Source organism: Oryzias latipes, chromosome 22 (genome assembly GCF_002234675.1).
Source record: "Oryzias latipes chromosome 22, ASM223467v1".
In the NCBI taxonomy this organism is placed as follows: Eukaryota; Metazoa; Chordata; class Actinopteri; order Beloniformes; family Adrianichthyidae; genus Oryzias; species Oryzias latipes.
This window is the reverse complement of record NC_019880.2, coordinates 22,922,750-22,931,318: the sequence shown is the minus strand read 5'-3', so window position 1 is coordinate 22,931,318 and position 8,569 is coordinate 22,922,750. Positions and strand designations below refer to the sequence as shown.

The following is an 8,569-nucleotide window of genomic DNA, read 5'->3' as shown; positions in this document are numbered from 1 at the left end:
ATATATCTTTCTGAATACTTTGTTGTTTTGGTAATATACAAATCATACATCAAACCAAAACAGTGACCCAAAAGTCTATGGAATTCATTTAGTCTCAAAAATCAGAGATGCACACATCTCTTTGTGAAACACTGTTTCACAAATACACAAGCAAAGACAATGTAGACATAACAACTGAAAATACTCCCATCATTTTTCAGGTGTGAATCAATTCGAATCATTTTTCAGTCACATGCCTTTGACAATGTTAGATGCTACGCTAACTGCTGTTCTCCCAAAAAGGCGCAGGCAACAAAAGACCAGAATTTGTATCCCTGTCGCAGAAGCGTGCAAATGTTCCAACAACACTGGTTTGTGTCGGAAAGCGTAAAAAGGGAGCGAACACGCCTGCACTCAAAAAAAAAGCTGTTGGCTTTACTTAACAATGTTATGTCAAGTGGTTCCACATAAGTCTGTCAAGTAGGTATTACTGCAATCGTTTACTTCCGATTTACTCATCTCAGTTAAGTTCGTTGTACAAGGCTTTCTTAAGTTTGTGCTACTTAGATGGATTGCATTGTTTTTATGTTCAACATTCACATTGAACTTATGTAAAAGGGTTAAGTCAAGCCAATATAATTAATATACATTAAAGCTATACAATGTTATTGTGTAAGAATGACTTAGTGCAGTCAAGTTGAACTTAATTGACTTTACTTTTTCCTACAAAATACCTACCAGTATATTTATAAAGCTTGTAAGATGGAAGGGAGAAATGAAAATAGACAAAATTAGTCATAATATCCCTTTTATTTAGACAGCCAACAAGCAAAATAGTCTTTTCCTTAAAAAACAGTTTGCAAAACAGTCAACTGGTCCAGCGAGAAAATGCCCAAATGTTCATGCACAATGAACAATGGGTGTAACAGCAATGAAATTAGTCTTAACAGCACCTTCTAGAGTTTGACCACAACATCATCAAAACAGGCTTTTCCATAAAAAAACTATTTATAAAAAAGTTAACAGGTATAGCCAATCAGCAGAAAGCAACATAAAAGGTTTTAGGAAAATGCCAAAATCTCCAACCACAATGAACAATGTCCCGGGTAACAAAAACTGTGTGTGTAGGACATTAGTTCAGCAGCTTATTCTTCAACATCTGGACTTTAGATGAAAAAGCTGATGTGACTCCAGCTCCATAAGGACCTTTTGAATATTTTCAAAAGTGTACTTGAGGTCAGGAGGGTAGCTCAGGTTAAGGTCATGCACGAGGCCAAACGGTAGTGCATGAGCACTGGCAATCTTTGAGTTCATGAAGAACTTTAACACCTTCAACGTTGATCCCAAAGTCCTCTGGTTACTGAGCAGCATCTTCACCTGGATGTTTGATCACATAGATTCCCATCATGATCTGTTCCAGTTTCGCACTTGTTTCGTCAGGGTTCTCGCTCTAAAAAACATCCAGAGAAAAGGGTGCTTCAATTAAATGTTTCTAATACCGTATAAGGAAGTTTTTAATTCAATCAGATTCTGAAATATTTCAATCTTTTAATATTCATCCTATTTCATTCATTTTCTTAACCGTTTTTCCCTTTCGGGGTCACGGGGCTGCCGGAGCCTATCCCGGCCACTTGTGGGCGAAGGCAGGGGGACAACCTGGAAAGGTCGCCAGTCTTTCTGCATTTTTAAAGCTTTGAATTTTCTTTCTGATTTTTTTAAACCTTTGAATTTAAAAACAGAAACGCCCTGAAATTTTATTTTCTATCTTTAATATTTCAGTGTTCTTAATTTCGAGACTCAAAATTTCGATGGTCCACAAATTCGATGGAAAAAAATTTGGAGGTTAAACATGCGTGTTTGTCACAGTGGCACGGCTGTCTCACCAGAACAACTTATCAATCTGAGAACACATTGATAACCAGCCAATCATATCATGACGCATCATGACTCTTCTTTTTTACATAGTTTTATTGGTCTTAAAAACGTGTCACCTTTCCTGTAAATTTTTAAATATTTCTTTCAGTGGCATTCAGCCATTAAAAGTTTAACTAGTTCATCTTTAACCAGATAGTAACTGTCGCCTTATATTATGTGTTGACGAGTGTACAAAAGAAATCACCACACTTACGTTTTCATCTTAAAGCTAACTATCATATCATGTCTCTGTGTGTTTGTGATTGGATGATGAAAATGTAAGTGTGGTGATTTCTTTTGTAAACCCATCAGATAGTTGCTATCTGGTAATTCGTGGTTGCTCCTTCTAAAAAATCCACCGTAGGCCCTGGAGAGGATCCTTCCTGCATTTTCCGACCACAGTCAGAAAGTTCAACAACAATAGCATTCATGTTTTACAGGTGTAACATGCCCTAACACCTGGTGCGACTTTTGTATGCGTCAAATACTGAAAAATCTGCCATAACTGAGACTGCGCCCAATAACCCAGTGAAAATATGGTAGTTAAAAGTTTTAACGGCTGAATGCCTCAGAAAAAAATATTTTAAAAAAAATTACAAGAAAGGTGACACGTTTTGTGACCAATAAAACTATGTAAATGAGGAGAGAATCAGGAGATATAAAGCAATTTCTGCTGCCATATTGGGCTCCAATAGAACATAGCAAACGCTGACGTTACGTTGGTGTCATGATGTGATTGGCTGAATATCAAGGTATTCTCAGATTGATTAGTTGTTCTGGTGAGACAGCCGTGCCACTGGGACAAACACGCATGTTTAACCTCCAAATTTTTTTCCATCGAATTTGTGGACCATCGAAATTTTGAGTCTCGAAATTAAAAACACTGATATATTAAAGATAAAAGCTAATATTTCTGAGCGTAACATTTTGCCGTTTTTAAATTCAATGGTTAAAAAAAAAAAAAAAAAAATCAGAAAAGTCAAAGCTTTGAAATTTCAGAATGAATATTAAAAGATTGAAAATAAAAAAACTTCCATAATCGTACAGTATCAACTAAATCACACAGCTCACAAACCATAAATCATTTCAAAGTTAAAGTCAAATTAGCTGTAACGTTATGCGTCTGTTCTCCACATTTGACCCCTCCCCTGGGGGAGCGGTGAGCTGCAGACACAGCCGCGCTCTGGGCTTAGTCTAGCAGGGAGGCATTGGGTCCCATTTTTAGTCTTGGGTGTTGACTCAGCCTGGATTTGAACTTACAACTTTACAGTTACAGAGCGGACACTCTACCACAAGGCTGAGCTGGATACAACTCACCATAATTGATTCAACTACCAAATGAATCCTTGTACATGCACTGAAAAGTCAAGAAAGCTTTGACCTTGTTTCAGATCTCAGGTTACCATAATACCATCTCTACAGGAAGTGTACTAGTATAAAAGTGCTGTTCATGTACAAAAAAGGGCATAAAATAACTTACTTTATACTCATAAACTAGCTTGGCAGGGTGCTCATTAAGATATGCTTCAAGGGCTTGGGGGATGCCACTTCTTTTTGCAATCGAATTATTCTGCAAAGTACAATGAGAAACAGGCTTTATAAACATATTGCTGGTTTTTACAAGACAAAAGAATTCAAGAAGGCCCCCATAATTTTTCTACCTATCACCCCCCCTCCCAAAGACATTTAAAAGCAGTCCCATAATGAGGAAATTATCATGTTTTGGGGTTCCCAAATATTTTCAATTAAAATATGCAGGATAAAACAGGATGTTTTATATTTAAAAAACATAAATATTCTATAAAAATTGACAAAATACACATAAAACTGAATACATTATTACAAGATTATGGAAACAAGATAACTGTGTAGGGAAGTATGAGAGACACCAAGCTGAGTACTCCAGTGTTACATTATTTGTGTTACTACAAGGATGATGCGGAGATATCAATATACTGTACTTAATATTTGCTAATAACTATATACACACCTGGTCAGCCACAGATACAATTTCGGCTATTTTGGATCCAGCTGCGCCTCCTTTCTTGTGGAAAACTGCATCTTTTCAGAATAGCGGTCCAGATGAGACATGAAGTGGGATTGTTGTAATGCGTGTGAAGACTGCACAGTTACCTAGGAAAAAAATAACAACACAAGACAAATATGACAGCTTAAATGGTTACCTCAAAACAAAATTACAAAAGTCACAGTTTTTGCTGGACGGCCTTTTGGCTTTGATGTTCCCAATTTTCTGAAATACTTATCTATATTCCTTCACAATTAATCAGAAATCCGTACTTACGTTTAAATACTTTTAAAAAGGAGCATGTAGCTGCATGTGTAGTCAAAAAAAAAATGGTGGAGAGACAAGTCGGTGCTCAACTTGCCCTCCCCCCACTCCTGTCAATCATTGTTAGCAACTTCAAAGAACTTGCGTTTAAGCTAGCTAGCACTCACATTTGCGTTCATAGAACTCGACTGCAAGGTATTTTTTTTGTTGTATAAGCTGTCCTCCCTAATCTTAACCTGATACTCATTTCAGCACACTTACAAAACAACTTCTTTCTCTTACAGTATCATATATTTCATACAAAAACGTCAGTCCAAGCCGGTGCATAATTAGCAGCTTAAAATTAAATTACACTTCAGTCTCCACCTCAACATGACATAAAAAACAGTATAACAACTTTGTTTTATCAAAGTTAATGGCATTAAATATGTCACTTACCGCTTTTATGTGGCTTTCAGGAAAATAGTTTTGAAAGATGGCACAGTGTCTGCTGCTTCCGTTAGAACGAGAAGACGTGTGGCGGGAGTCACAAAGTCTCGCGTGACTTTGACTTTGAATTTGATGACGCAACATTCATGGGATGTTAGGCTAACATAACAGAGTTAAGTTGGGGAAACTAAAAGAGTCAAGTAAACTTGGCTTCGTACATTTTTACGTTGAAACAACACAACTGATTCAAGTTGATATGAGAAACTCACAATTTTAAGTAATTCAAACGTAATAATATTATTTATATCCAACAGCAGTGATAATTCAGTTTTTTGAGTGTGGTTAGCTGGTGAATTTGATTGGCAGATTCTTTAGCAAAAATGGCATTTGTTGACCTGGTACGCTAGAAGAGTCTCAATGTTCACCACATGCATTTCTCTCACAAATACAGAGAGATTCCCCAATCAGAGACGATTCATAAATGCTCATTCTGTCATTCGTATGATCTATGAGTTTACATTAAAAGTGTATATCAAGATTATGTTCGTGAAACAGTTTGTGTGTATTTGTGAAACATTTCATATGGATTTGTGAATTTATATTACATTTTTGCATAAATGTATATTTGTAAATCAGAGCGAGTGTATTTGTGAAACAGTTTGTGTGCATTTCTGATTTTTTGAGACCAAATTAACTCGATAAAAGTCTAGGTTTGAACCAAATCTTGAGGAAAGTGAATTGTTGCAGTAAAAAGACTATTTAATCTGCAGCACAGGATTGATAGAAACAACTTTAATAAAGTGGTAAAGATTCTCTTATTTCATGTCTTGTCATTCACTCTCAGGTAATGCCATCAAAGAAGCCATGAAAAGTTCAAAGCCTCAACTGAAACGGTGAGGGAGAGACACCTTTCTGAATCAGCTATTTGCTGTGGGCAGCGTCTGCAACTTCAAAACAATACACTTGTACCTCAGTGAAGTCTTTTAACAGGTGCACTTCTTTCTCTTGATGAAGGACAATCAGCTCCATTTTGAGTGCACCCCACACTAATTCCATATGCATTATAGATCCTATTGGCTGGCAGGGCATCATTAACATTACACAATGATTAGACCAATGGAATTTCTACGAGCCCCGATTTCTGGGAATCCCAGCGGTAAATGTTTCAAATCTCATTTTTTCTCATTAGAGAATGACTGACTTCTTTCAGCGCGCTGCTCTCCCAACCTTTACAAAATGAGCTTTGCCTCAAATAAATCACTGTTACTGATCTCGTGAAATGGGAGAATGTAATTAGTTAACACCGAAATAAGATTGATTAACAAGTCGCGGCAAAGAGACTTCTCTGACAGATTAAAGGAGAGCCACATATAATCTCTACTTGCACACAGTGAGCAGATTCCCTCTTTAATTAACTACACCTATAGTGTGAGAGGAGAATACAATCCATTGAAGTGGATGCGTTCAGGTGCGTGTGTGATGAACAGTTGTGGTTTCTTTGATAGCATTACCTCCACAGCTCAGGGGAAGCCACAGTTGATCCTGCAAGCCCACTTTCTCCAGATGTCTCAGCAACTCATTTCCTGCTCTGAAGTAGAGACAAAAGTGGCTGCTCCTTCGAAGAAAACCAGGAGCCCTGCAAGATGCTTAACTGTGGACTGCGATCAGTCACCGAAGAGACATTTCACACAACCGCTAATTAAATATTTTCCATGACAACATTCTTCTTCCCGCAGGCCTGCTGCAGAGCCATGTGTTCTTTCTGCAAGAGTGAAAGAGCCACAGCAGCTCCTCAGTATTGACCAGCGTTTGTGTTTGCAGTGAATGTGCTAATGCAGTACCTGCTGTTTTCAACACTTCCTGAGGGATGTGTTGAAACTAAGTCAATATTTATGAGTATTGCTGCTGTGGGCTCTCTCCTAATGGCATATGACTGCTGAGGTGTCCATGCAGAGTGGTGAACGCTGGGCGCCCCGGGTGATGTGAGGACTGAGACAGTGGAGGAGAAACCCAGAGAAAATACATTTGTGAGCCGGCACTCGAGTGTGCAGAGGAACAAACAGACTGGAAAAGCATGAGGACGTGCATTTAGGGGCCGCCATTGTAATTAATAACCAATAACTGATTACATCTTCTTAGTCTTCCATTTTTTTTAAACTTTCTTGGAAGTAAATAAAGACCAAACTGGATTGTATAGAATTTAAATAACGTTATGTACATATCCCCCCAGATGAGCTGGAGGAAGTGGCCGGGGCGAGGGAAACCTGGGCATCTCTGCTTAAATTGCTGCCCCTGCGACCTGGTCCTGGATAAGCGGAGGAAGAGAGATGGATGGATGGATGGATTATGTACATCAAAATTTTGTTATTTAATTATTGTATTTATTTATTGCAATTTCTGCACTAAAAGGCACACCTAAAAGCCTTTTTTTTGGTACCAAAAATCAACATTGTGCCTTATAATCTAAAGCGTTTTATATATGGATTCATTATGCTGGGTCTTATTGTGAATACACTACCACAGCTAACTTGTGGCGGACTGTTTTTTTAACGCGTCACTAACAAGGGTGAAAGTTAGCGTAGTCACAGTAACCTTGTTTTTAGCTGTATCAATCTTTTTCTTTTGTGTGTTGAAAACATGGTTGAGAGTTACAGCCATTGTAAAAATACGCTAACGCAACCAACACGTCTAACACGTTCTACAAGGCTAACCTGTGTTTCAAAGAAAGTTAAGCAGTTAAGCTAGTCTGAGTGATGGATTTGTCTCTGACTCTTGCTTCGCTCTATGCGCCTTTTAGATCAGTGTGTCATGGTGCCTCTGTCAGTTCTCCTCCCCCTCCCGTCTCTGCTTGGCCACTGATTCATCCCAGCTGTGTCCACTCATCTCATCTTGCCGCCAGACCTTTTTAAGGAGCTCCAGGACTAGTATTCATCGCCAGTTCGTTACCCCTGATGGTGCTTAGTCTGGTCTACATAGTTTCTTGTTCTATGCTATTTGCTCTCGCCTCACAAACCTTTGCCTTGTCTTCAGGATCACCCAAACCCACAAGTGGACGCCTGAATCTCCGAACCTCCAAGCAGTACATCATCACAGAAGCTACCTACCTTGCCACGAAGCTTTGCCGAGCCTTCAGCCACGTCACGAGCCAACGCCGAATCTCCGACTTCGCCGCCTTCCTGCTACACCTCAACTCTAACCACATCGGAGAAAATAAAAACTCCTTACTTACCACTACTCACCTGTTGTCTTCCTTCCGGGTTCCAGCGTCTGGGTCTGTCTAGCCTAGCAAGTCATGACACAGTGCGCCTTATATTCAACGTAAATTGGGAAATAGACTATTTGTTAAAGGTGCGCCTCACAATCCGGGGCACCCTATAAAGTGGAAAATATCATTGTTGCAACTGTACTATTTTTATGCCTGGAAAGGTTTTGTTTCTGAAATCTTACCAATCAGACACTGTTTTCACACTGTCACATCGTGAGTATTCCCAACTCAAAAAAGACAAACATGCTGCAAAACAAACCCTATTATGTGTTTTAAAGAATAACTATTTAGTTCTTGATAAAAAAAAAAGCTTAATAATAAAAAATCATGGATATTTGATTGACACAGGATGAGAAATATTTGTTTCTATTACCGGTTCTAGAACACGGTTGTGCTCACGTGATTTGTAGAATTTACAAGGATCTCCCCACATAACGGTATGGCTAAAGCCGGCTGGCTGCCTTGAATCTGTCAAATTTTTGCATGAAGACCACTGACTGTTCTAATATCAATGTTCAAGCCAGAGGTACAGGAGCAAAAAGAAATGACATCAGCAGCTCCAGACAAAAACTGAGGGAGAGTATCCAAGTATGTTTCATTTGTGTACATTTTTGATGTAGGATGTTGATTCTGTATGTAGTACTGTATTTCTAAAAAATGTGTAGATTCAATTTTATCATTTTGAGTTGTAC

At 38.5% G+C, this 8,569-nt stretch overlaps 1 long non-coding RNA gene across 1 annotated transcript; it reads right to left on the bottom strand.

The window, feature by feature from the left end:
• Positions 1-773: 773 nt before the first annotated feature.
• LOC110017534 lies at positions 774-5,156 on the bottom strand. Its single transcript, XR_002292961.2, has 4 exons — positions 4,622-5,156; positions 3,884-4,026; positions 3,374-3,463; positions 774-1,429 (listed from the first exon to the last, which is right to left on the bottom strand). It is a non-coding gene; the product is annotated as an uncharacterized LOC110017534 (long non-coding RNA).
• Between the last annotated feature and the right edge of the window lie 3,413 nt (positions 5,157-8,569).